Genomic DNA, 12,403 nt, shown 5'->3' on the forward strand with positions numbered 1-12,403 from the left:
TAAAATTTACTCTCTGATAAAGTTGTAGTTTTTGAATTCTCGGTCAAATTCTATGTTGAGCAACTTTTGGTTCCAGCGCATTTTGGTGCTCAAATTGTACGTACAGTGTTAGTCGTGTAGAAGTAACAAGGTTGTGGTTTGATTTAATTAACATCTGAGGGTTTTTCTAAGAAAATCCTGAGAGAGGATCAGGATTCAGGATAGCGGGTTGATATTATAAAAATTTAAGGTTTTCTTTGCAAATCTACCTAAACCTGGTCTGTTGTACCGTGGGTTGAGTTCTAGAAAATTTGAGAGGCTTTTCAAAAAATTGCATGAGGGGGAATCGGACCATGTGTTGATTTCTTTAAAGTTTGAGGTTTTTTTCAGAATAAATATGAAATTCACGCGTGACCTCTCTATGGCCTTGTTTTGGTGCAGAAATTGTATATAGAGATTTGAGACTCTACTTGGGAATAAAAAATGGATTAGCCCACACCCGGTCTTCGTAGCCAGCGGTCACCGGGAGGCAAGAACTCGCAACCGACGAAGCGGGCGGAGTACGTGGTCAGTGGTAGTCCGGCAAGCACGCACGCCGGATCTCTGCGGACGGAGGGTCCAATAAGGTGGATCGGATGTGTTGTTGCAAAAAAATTTTGACACGACTTCGTGGCATATATTAGTTGTCCCAACTCAATCTGTTTTAAACCGAGTTTCATAAAACAACAAAACAGTTCTAAATATATCTAAACAATACGAAACGCACCAAAATATGAGTTTAGGGTGCCAGTCAACCTCCGCGGATCTCTCTAACACGTCTTGCTGGCCGGGGCCGCTACCTCGTGCCGCGTCCGTAGCTCCGGCGGATCTCCCTGGCGACGGAGCAATTCTAGGAGGAAGCCCGCCGCTGCTGCGGTTCCGCTAAGTAGAAGGAAAAGCGGCGGCGGAGGAAACGAAGCGGAGGCAGCCAGAGCCAAGCACGGTAGCAGTCAGAACGTGATTTCTTTTATCTTCCGCGGGACACACATTCACTACTACATAAACGCTGATTTGTCCCGGTTGGGAAACTTCTGTTGTCCTGGTTTCCTAACCGGGAACGCCAGGCCGGGACAAAAGGGGGTCTGGCAACCGGGACAAAAGGTGCTGCCATCGCCACGTGTCTAGCACACCCTTTTGTCCCGGTTAGTGTTACCAATCGGGACAAAAGGTCCATTTTTTCTGTTCCTCTTTTCTCAATTGTTTTTCTATTTCGATTATACTTTTACATTTCAATTAAACTTATGTATTGGAATTCAGTGTGTAAGATCTCCACTAATATATACATATATATAGTTACTTATATAATATTTGTCCTAGATAGTTTCCATATATAAACATATATATATATATACACACATATATATTATTGGAGGGCTTAAATATATAATACATACATACTCATAAATATAAATATAATACATACACACACATATATATTTACATAGGTATATTTGTTCTTAATTATATATATACACGTATATTATCATATTTGCTGCGATTGTCAATATTAGATAGTCCATCATAGTAGAATTCGCCTTTTGGATCGAGGACTTGCCCAACAATAAATCCGGACAATTGTTCTTGAATTGCCATAATTTTTTCCTCCCGTATGAGTTTATCGCGCATCTCCACGACCTATGGAAAAAGTGGATAATTAATTTCGACTAATTAAAATATGAGTTCAAATATTAACAAGTTTTTTACTTACTTCCTCCTCCCAATCTGTCCAGGCCCTTGGAGGACCTACCAGACTATGGATGTTCTCGCATACATAGTATGCGCATAAATTACTGTCTTGTTTCTGCCTCATACACTTTAAGAGAGAAGAAATTATCAGGTATTTACATGAATATATAATAAAACTAATGAATCGTGCAACGAATCATCCAAGTGCGTACCTCAAAATCTGTCTTGATCTTCAATTCCTTGTCAAATTTGCATGGATGATTTTTAGCGAATTGTTTCCAAATCCTGTGCATGATTAGACCAATTATAGTCAAGTAACAAAGTGATTCAAATTATCGATCATCGACGGAGTAGTGGTAGAATTACTTTTTCATCATGTTAAGAAGATTTTCATATTGTTCTGGATTTCTCCTCAATGAGTCCATAACCACGAGTAGGCTCTTCTGGGGAATTATGACAATTAGGACCCAGTGTTCACTGCAAAATTATACGAAGGCAGTTCTTGGTAGTTAAGGTTTAAACAATTCGATTACAGAATAGAAAGAGTTAGACGGAAGGAATCACTCACGCAAAGTTGTAAGGAAACAATATCATTTGCTTGTTGTGATGAACGCTTATGTACTTGAACAAGTTTTGGAATAGCTCATCGGAAGTGTCGCGTAGAATCCTCCAATTACAAGTAATTGGGTCGATGAAGCCGAGGTGAGAGTACCCCTTTCTCCTACAAGTTTGCATCTCCATTCTACATGATACCGAATAAATCAAGGGATCAGTATGTTGAGATCATGTAAAACAATACGTAAGGAGAGTAAAATACTTACAGAACCCACAAGCCGACCATAGAGATGTCGAGGTCCTCCTGATGGAATAGTTGGTAAATTTCTTCCCAGTTTATCCATATAATGGCCTCCCCCCGTAAGAAATCGTCATCTTTAATCTTCCCTGCATGAAGATGCAATCGGCCATCGCACGCATGTAGTGCTGGTGCAGCTTATACATTTGCGTTGGAAGCACGGACACTACTTCGGGGGTACAAGAGATTTGCCCTGCTCATACGTCCATTTGACGACCACATCGACCTTTGGAATATCTTCCCCCCTGCAATCTGAGCCGCCGTCAGGTTTGATTCTTTAAAAAATGTAACAAAGTCTTGTTGTTGCGTCGTCTGTCCCACTACGAGAGGCTCTATTGATTGTTTCTTTTGGGCTCCGAGCTGTGGAACGTCGGACGATGATGACTTTGATTGTCTCTTCTTTTTCACAGTAGTTTTGATAATTGTGCGTTCGTAGTCTGAAGGGGGATCTCTCAAAATGAATTTTCTCTTATTTGCTTCGCACATTCCCTTAAAAAATTTCAAATCTACCGGATTTATCACTTTCTCGGGCTCCGGCTTCGGCTTCGGCTTGAAGTGCTCTTTAACTCTTTCTTGAGTTATCCGATCGCATTCTTCAAGCCTCATGTCCCAGGGTTTAATAGGAGCCTCCTTGGTTTTCTTCTTCTTTTCCTTCTTCTTTGGAGGCTCCTTAGCCGGTGCAGCTACCTTCTTTGCCGGCGGCTATTTCTGCTTCTTTGCCGGCGGCGGAGGGGGTGACCATGGTGGCGACGGTGACGCTTGAGTGTTCATCGGCGCATGAGATGATGGTGATGGAGAATGTACCGGTGAACCTTGCTAAGACAGTGCTGCCCTTGGGGGGGTTTTGCAGAGATGATGGCCTTGGAGAGGCATGCTGAGATGCTGGTCTTGGTGTTCGATCATCTGACTTTAGGACAATGTAGCGCTTATCCCATAGGATGTAGCCATGAATGGCTTCTGCTACTATCCTCTCCCCATCGCCACTAGGAATATCAAGCTCGAGCATCTCCCAACCCTGGCACACCTGCTCCACACCAACTCTTGGATATCCTGCCAGAATTTGCTGCCCGTGGTACACGTCGCCTGGTTGGGTTGGCATGGCGGTACCGTACGCAACAGTGAACATTAAGTTCTTAATGGCAGTCTGTAGGTCACAAGGTGTCCGCTGGGTGATCTCATCCACTGGAAATCGCTGCGGGGCCATCGCTTCAACTGCAGCCTGGATCCTCGTTGGCTCGACGGCGACGTCTGTGGAAGCGCAACTGCTTTTCCGCTGAGACATATGATCGGCTGCGACATTAGGCTCTAGAGGCACCGTTTGCGCTTGTTGTTGCTGGCTCATTGCTATGGCCACTTAGCGTTGAACCTCTTCCTCCAGTCTTTTGATCGTGTGACATGAGCCGTTCCTCTAGCCTTCGCAGGTGCTCCCGCTCATCATTCTTTCTTCTTTGCCGGCTTCTATATGATTCAATATAATCCCTGAACCCATACTTCCATGGAACCACGCCTTTACCTCTTGTGCGGCCCGGATGCTCTGGATTCCCAAGGGCGTAAGTCAGCTCGTCCCTCTCTCTATCCGGCTGGAATATTCCCTCGGCCGCTGCTTGTATGGCCTCCTGTAGTCTCTGGGCTGCTAGCTGGATCTTTGGCCCATAGATGCAGTCCCCAGTCAATGGGTCCAAGCTTCTCCCGTGACCATAAAACCAGGTCCTTGACCTTTCAGGCCAGTTCATGGTCACAGGTTGGATGCCTCTGTCAAGCAGATCCTGCTCCATCTTCTCCCATTTGAGTATTGCAAGCTTGTAGCCTCTTTGGCATAGAGTGTGATGGTACACTTTCTTCGAGGCGTTGTCTTTTGCCTTCTGCACCTTCTGAAGCCCAAGCTCTGAAGACTTGTATTCCACAAATGCATCCCAGTGATCCCTAAGCTTTTCGAGCTCGCCGGTAAATACGGGTGTGGTCCCGGTCTTGATATATTTCTTCGTCAAAATTTTCTTGAATGATTGCAGCTGTTCGGCCATCTTACTCAGGGTCCAACGCTTGCATATCTCGTCGGATTCAGCTGGAACCGTGAAGTTTTTCTTAAGCTCCCGCCAACACCATTCTTTTTCTCTTTCGGGTAAAGCATCCCGTTCCTCGCATGGATTGAAAGCTTTCCAGAGCCTGAAGCTGATCGGGATGTGGTCCCTGACAATACATCCGGATTGTCTTTTGAATTTTTTGGCGGCAGCTTCTGGAGCGATCGGTTCGCCATCTGGACCAACTTTCGTTATAATGAACCGCCTTCCAGTTTTTTTGTCGGGCCTCGCTTCATTTTTTTCTGCTGCGACGATGATCCAGACGGCTATAAAAAACATTCATAGTATTCATATAGATTCAGATGAAAATATGATTTTCACTACAAATAAGTATAGTTGTGATATGTACATTAGCACTTTGTTCACCAGCAGCGTCATCCTGAATAGATGGTGGCTCAATTCCATCATCGGACATATTCAAATATATGTCGGAATTGCTGCCATCATCAGCTTGTTCAGGGACATCTCCTTGAGCTTCGGCAATCATATTCAACAGGAACTGTTCGTCTTCCGCGTCTGTGTGTCGCGGATCCATCGTAACTAAAATATGAATAAAAATAAAACCCTTAAAAAATTCTCTAAATAATCCACATATTTACGAGCATTTGACTAAGTACCGATCGATGGACGAGGTCGAGTAATATTCTCTAAGTAATTCAAGAAATAAACTTGAAACATTCTATATATGAAATATTCTAAACAGTTTTTTCACTAAGTACCGATCGATGGATGAGGTCGAGAAATATTCTCTAAGTAATTCAAGAAATATAAAAGAAATATTCTATCGATAATTTCACTAAATACCGATCAATGGATAAGGTCGAAAAATATTCTCTAAGTAATTTAAGAAATATAAAAGAAATATTGTATCGATAATTTCACTAAGTACCAATCGATGGATGAGGTCGAGAAATATTTTCTAAGTAATTCAAAAAAAATACATGAAATATTCTATCTATAATTTCACTAAGTATCGACCGTGAAATATTCTAGATGGTTTTTTCACTAAGTACCGATCGATGAACGAGGTCGAGTAATATTCTCTAAGTAATTCAAGAAATAAACTTGAAATCATCTATATATGAAATATTCTGGACGGTTTTTTCACTAAGTAACGATCGATGGATGAAGTCGAGAAATATTCTCTAAGTAATTCAAGAAATATACATGAAATATTTAAAAGAAATTTAAACTCACTTTACACATACATATACATACACATTCATACATTTAAAAATTTGTAAATATACCTTAATTTACACAACAAATTAGGATTTCACTCTAAACAACAAATTATGATTTCACTCTAAATAACATGAACTCTAAATAATATAATTTCAAAAGTAATTAACACCCTAATTGTCATCAAAATTAAACAAATTAACAAATAGTCTATATTTTACAACATAATTTCTAAACAAATAATCCATATATTCAAATTTAAACAAATAATGCATATTTAAACCAATTTCTAAACAAATTTAAACAAATAATCCACATTAGGGTTAGGGCGGCACCGGCCAGGCGCTGCAGGCGAGGGCGCGCACAGGCGACGGCGGGGCGAGCCAGAGCACACGTCGGGGAGGCGGAGCCGGAGCCGGATGCGAGGGGCGAGGACATGCCGAGGCGGAGCCAGAACCCTGAGGCGAGGGCCGAGGATGACACGCCGGGGAGGGGGACGACGACGCGGCGGTGGAGTACACAAAGTCGGGGAGGAGGAGGACGATGGCGTGCTCGGGGAGCACGCGGGGCTCTGGGCGGCGGCGTGAGGTCGGCGGCGGGGGCCGGGCCGGGATGGAGGATGTCGACGGCGGTGGCGCTCGCAGGGACGACGGCGCTCGGGGACGTTGGGCTCGCGCGGCGGGGCTCTGGGCGGCGACGTCGACGGCGGCGGTGCTCGGGGACGTTTGGCTCGCGCGGTGGGGGGAGCAGGGGACGGCGGCGGCACCAGGCGCAGATCAAGAAACCAAGTTTTTGGGGGAAGGGCGAAGTAGGAAGGAAATATATGGGGGTTTGTCCCGAGTGAAGCCACGACCTAGGACAAAAGGCCCTTTTACCCAGGGTGGTGGCTTCACTCGGGACAAAAGGGGGGGCCTTTTTGTCTCGGGTGAAGCCACCACCCAGGACAAAAGGTGTTTTCGGGCGGGCTGGGAAAATTCCCAGCCCGCGGCCCACCTTTAGTCCCGGGTGGATCTACCACCCGGGACAAAAGGGGCCCGTTTTCCCTCATTCCCGCCAAATCTTATGTTTGTTTTTGTTTATTTTTACTTCTATTTTAAAATAGGCTTTCATTTGTTAATTCAGTTAATAAATTTTGATTCCGAAAATTATGGAACAAAATTTCTTATCTCTATATAAACTTGATACACGCAACAAAAATAACTAATTTTCATTCAAGTGATTGGGCCAACGAAATATCTAACTTTTTTGAAATCATATTTGTTATTTTGACCATGCAAAAATATATTAGGTGATCAAATTTTTTCAAACTGTTGCTTTTCGACAGGAAGTGGATTCTATCATGATATTAACATTTAAAAAGTGAATTTTACATAAAATTAAGCAATTTCATGATATTAATGAGTAGTGTGTGAGTTTGAGAGATAGTGTGTGTGTTAGTGAGATTGTGTGTGTTAGTGAGAGAGTATAGTGTGTTAATGTGAATATAATTTCATGAAATAAATAAAATTAGTTGAGTAATCCATTATTGAATGAAAATTATAATTGAGTCTGATAATTAAGTGAAAAATATAAAAAATAATATATATAACACATAAAGTATAATTGTACAATACATATATAATAAAAGTATTCGAATTGCGATTACTTTTTTATACAATAATATAAAATGATTCAAGTTCATGAAGGATTAGCGGTAACAGACTTTCTCTTCACAAATGTCCCTTGATTATGATCACGGCGCAATTATGGAGCGTCATCATTGGCTAGCATGATGCATGGATCAGCATTTACTTCAAAAGGTGGAATGGCAACAAAATTATTATATTCTTCTGACAAATCTGTCTTGTCCTCCACTCCAACGATGTTTTTCTTTCCTGATAGAACTATGTGTCGCTTAGGCTCATCTTTTTGCTTGTTTATCCCCCTCTTTGGCTTGCTGGACATGTCCTTAATGTAGAAAACCTGAGCGACATCCTAGGCTAGGACAAATGGCTCATCTCTATACCCAAGATTGTTGAGATCAACTATTGTCATCCCATACTCATCTTTTGTTACCCCTCCTCCAGATAGCTTAACCCATTGGCAACAAAATAGACACCTTGAAATTGGGACCACAATCCAGCTCACATATCTCTTCAATGTAGCCGTAATATGTGTCCTTTTTGCCATTATTGTCCGTGGCATCCATACAAACACTGCTGTTTTGGTTGGTACTCTTTTTATATTGGGCTATCGTATAAAATGTGTTTTTCCATTTATCTCGTACCCTTGGTATGTTAAAATATTCCAAGATGGTCCCCTAGCCAATAAGAACAGTTGTTCACTTATATCCATGTTATGCATTAGATGCTTCCGCAACCAGCTGCAGAAAGTGTTCATGTGCTCACGTGTAATCCATGCCTCAGACTTTTTCAAGAATTTGGAGAGCAGAATTTTCTTGTGTTCCTCGATATATGGGTCAACCAAGGATGATTGTTGAAGAACCGTATAATGCGCTTTCTTGAATGAGAAATTATCTGTGCAGACATAAGATTTCTTTCCTAATGTACCCTTTCCAGTTAGTCTCCCCTCATATCGCGATTCAGGGACTCCAATCGGTTTAAGGTCATCAATAAAGTCAACACAAAAGACAATGACCTCCTCAGTTCCGTAGGCACTGGTGATGCTTCCTTCTGGACGAGCTCGATTACAAACACATTTCTTGAGTACCCCCATTAACCTTTCGAATGGGAACATGTTGTGTAGAAATACTGGTCCGAGGATATCAATCTCTTTCACAAGGTGCACTAGAAGATGTGTCATGATGTTGAAGAAAGATGGTGGAAATATCAGCTCAATGCCAACAAGACATTGCACCACATCGTTTTGCAGCTTTATCAAATTCTCCGGGTCAATTATCTTCTGAGAAACTGCGTTGAGGAAGGCACATAGCTTCACGATGGTTAACCATACATTATCAGGCAGAATCCCCCGCAGCACAACCAGAAGAAGTTCGGTAATAAGCACATGGTAGTCATGGGACTTGAGATTTGTGAATTTCTTCTCTGCCAAATTTAAGATTCCTTTTATATTGGATGAGTATCCAGATGGAACCTTTATACTGCTCAAGCAGTCAAATATGATTTCTTTCTCTTCCTTGCTAAAAGTATAGCTGGCAGGACTTAAGTATTGTCATCCATTATCTCACTGTTGTGGATGTAAGGCATCTCGTTCTTCCATACATTACAATTCTTGACGTGCTTCTACTGTATCTTTTGTCTTTCCGTACACTCCCAAGAATGCTATCAGGTTGACGTAAAAATTCTTCGTGAGGTGCATCACATCAATTGCATGACGAACATCTAAGACTTCCCAATATGGTAGCTCCCAAAATATAGATTTCTTCTTCCACATGGGCGCCATTCCGTTTTCGTTCGGAACAGGTTGGCTACCAAATCCCTTCCGAAAAATAATTTTTAGATCTTTTACCATCTTGAAGACGTCTTTACCACTACGGTGCATCGGTTTTATTCGGTGGTCCGCTTGGCCTTTGAAATACTTGCCCTTCTTTCGTACCGCATGCCTATGGGAAGAAACCGACGATGACCCATGTATACAACCTTCTTACAGTAAGTCAACCATATATTATCGGTATCATCTAAACAATGTGTGCATGCTTTGTATCCCATTGTTCGAATGTCCTGACAAGTTACTAAGAGCAGGCAATCATTGATCGTTACGAACAGCAATGCTCGTAGGTTGAAGTTTTCCTGTTTGTATTCATCCCACATCTGTACACCTTCATCGCCCCAGAGCAATAAGAGTTCTTCGACCAATGGTCTTAGGTACACATCAATGTCATTTCCGGGCTACTTTGGACCCGGGATAAGCACTGGCATCATGATGAACTTTCGTTTCATGCAGAGCCATGGTGGAAGATTGTACATACAAAGAGTCATAGGCCAAGTGCTATGACCACTGCTAATCTCACCAAAAGGATTCATGCCATCCGTACTCAAACCGAACCTTATGTTTCTCGCATCCAAATCAAATTCAGGGTACGTTCTATCTATTTTTCTCCACTGCGACCCATTAGCGGGGTGTCTCAACATCGAGTCTTTCTTGCGTTCCTCTTTGTGCCATTGCATCAACTTATCATTATCTTTATTTCTAAACAGACGCTTGAAACGTGGTATTATAGGCGAATACCACATGACTTTCGCAGGAAATCTCTTCCGGGGAGGCTCCCCCTCGACATCTCCAGGATCATCTTTTCTAATCTTGTAACGCAAAGCACTGCATACGGGAAATGCATCCAAATTCTCGTACTCGCCTCGGTAGAGGATGTAGTCATTGGGGCATGCATGTATCTTTTGTACTTTCAATCCTACAGGTCAAACAAGTTATTTGGCTTCATACGTTTTGGTAGGCAATTCGTTGTCCTTAGGAAGCATTTTTTTAACAAGTTTGAGTAATTCACCAAATCCCTTGTCGGATACACCATTTGTCACCTTCCATTGCAGCAACTCCAAGGTGGTGCCAAGTTTCTTCAATCCATTTTGACAATCTGGGTACAACAACTTACGGTGATCCTCTAACAACTTCTGGAACTTCAATCTCTCCATTTCACTCTCACAGTCTGCCTTCACATTGTGCAATGCCTGCCCCAGATCGTCGCTGGGATCATTTTCTGCTACATCTACTTCGGGCTCTTCCATGGGAATATCGTCATCGAATGCACCGATTCCAGCATTCCCGGGAAAGTGGTCGTCAAAATATTCTTCTTCATTGTCTTCCATGGTAACCCCCTGTTCTCCATGCTTCGTCCAACAAACATACTTCTCCATGAAACCATTTGCGAAAATGTGACTGTGTAGGATTCTTGAAGATGAGTAATCCTTGTTATTGTTGCAACGAACAGACGAGCAGCACATAAAACCATTCTGCTTGTTTACCTCAGCCACAGACAAAAAATAATGCAGACCATCAATGAATTCTTTTGAACGTCGGTCAGCATTGTACATCCATTGCCGGTCCATCTGCATTTTAAAGAAATCAATTTGAATTCTTTACATGTATCGAATAAATAAAATATATCAAACCTAAATTAAACTAAATGTAACATAACATGAATAATTAAAAGATCTGCAATATCCATCATACATCTTGATTAATTAAAAGGAGTACTTAATCCATTACAGAACTTAACAAAGAAGTACTCAACATGAAACTTAAAAATTTGGACAACAACACATAGGTTTTCAACCGTCCTTGCGCTGGAACGCAGAATGCTCTAACGGATTTCTTGCTGGCGCAGAAGAAGATGGCGGAGCTGAAACCTCCGAGTTTGGTGGTGACGAACCGTAACGCCGCAATAAATCCTCAAGATCAAACGGAGATTCCTCGCCCCATGCCATGCATTCTCTATATTTTTTTCCAAATAACGGAGCGCTGCCCTATGAAAAGCACTAGGTTTTTTGGACCGACGACCTACTCGAGTTGTGCCCTTCTCTCCAGAAGGACAACGATCATCCCCACCGGCGCCACTCCCTCCAAGCTGCTGAAGCCATATTTTACTGAAAAATACCTTTATTTTTCACAAAATTATAAATTCTTACCATTACAATGCAAATATTATTTACTATTACAATTACAATGATCAGATTAATAACTCTTACAAATAACAATGAAATCATATAAAAAATATACAAATAATCCATCACTAGAGTCTGAGCATGAACGAATGCAACACTAGAGTGTCAAAATAATCCATTCATAATACAAAAAATTCTAATATACTCATTTCATTAATTCATTCATGAATACAAAAATCAACTATCTACAATATGGTCATATATACAAGTACATCGCATGAAGTGTCTAAACTCATTCTAAAAATTTCTACTATCCACATACTCATCTAAATCTAAAAGAAAATTACACCTACATATGCAATCTAAATGTCCAAGAAATGAGTTAGCTACACATTTTCTCTATTTCTAAAGTATGAAATGATCTATACAAGCCAAGGAAGAAGAGAAAAACAAGTCCCAAACCTTTAGCGCCGATGGATGGACGGGAGAATCAAAGATCTTCATAAATGTGGTGAAGAAATGAGCAAGAACTCCCCTCTCCCGAGCCAAGAATAGCAAAAACAAGTGACCTGAATGGCTCGGGCGGGGGGAGAGGGAAGGGGATAAGGGGTCAAGGAGTTTTGTCCCGGTTGGAGCCACCAACCGGGACAAAGGCCCCTGTCCCCCCCTCCGCTGGCCCGGCTAGCCGTTGGATCCAGGACAAAAGTCACCTATTGTCCCGGGCCCAAAGGCTGTCGGGACAAATGGCCTGGAACAAAGGCCTGTTTTGTAGTAGTGATTACTTTTTTTGGACGAGTCGACTCTACAGTATCTTTTTGCGTACGGCCGCCGGTGAATACGGGAGCTGTGGTTGGTAGATCTGCCAGTTTTGTCGTTGGTGCTACATTTTTATTTTATATCAACACAATATTATTACATGGTGATGTGTAGTTGTTAGATCTTCTGGCATTGTAGTAGCATTATCTGTATATTTATTACAGCTGTTGTGGACGCTAGCCTGAACAAATAGAAGT

This window comes from Panicum virgatum, chromosome 8K, assembly GCF_016808335.1.
Source record: "Panicum virgatum strain AP13 chromosome 8K, P.virgatum_v5, whole genome shotgun sequence".
Taxonomy (NCBI): Eukaryota; Viridiplantae; Streptophyta; class Magnoliopsida; order Poales; family Poaceae; genus Panicum; species Panicum virgatum.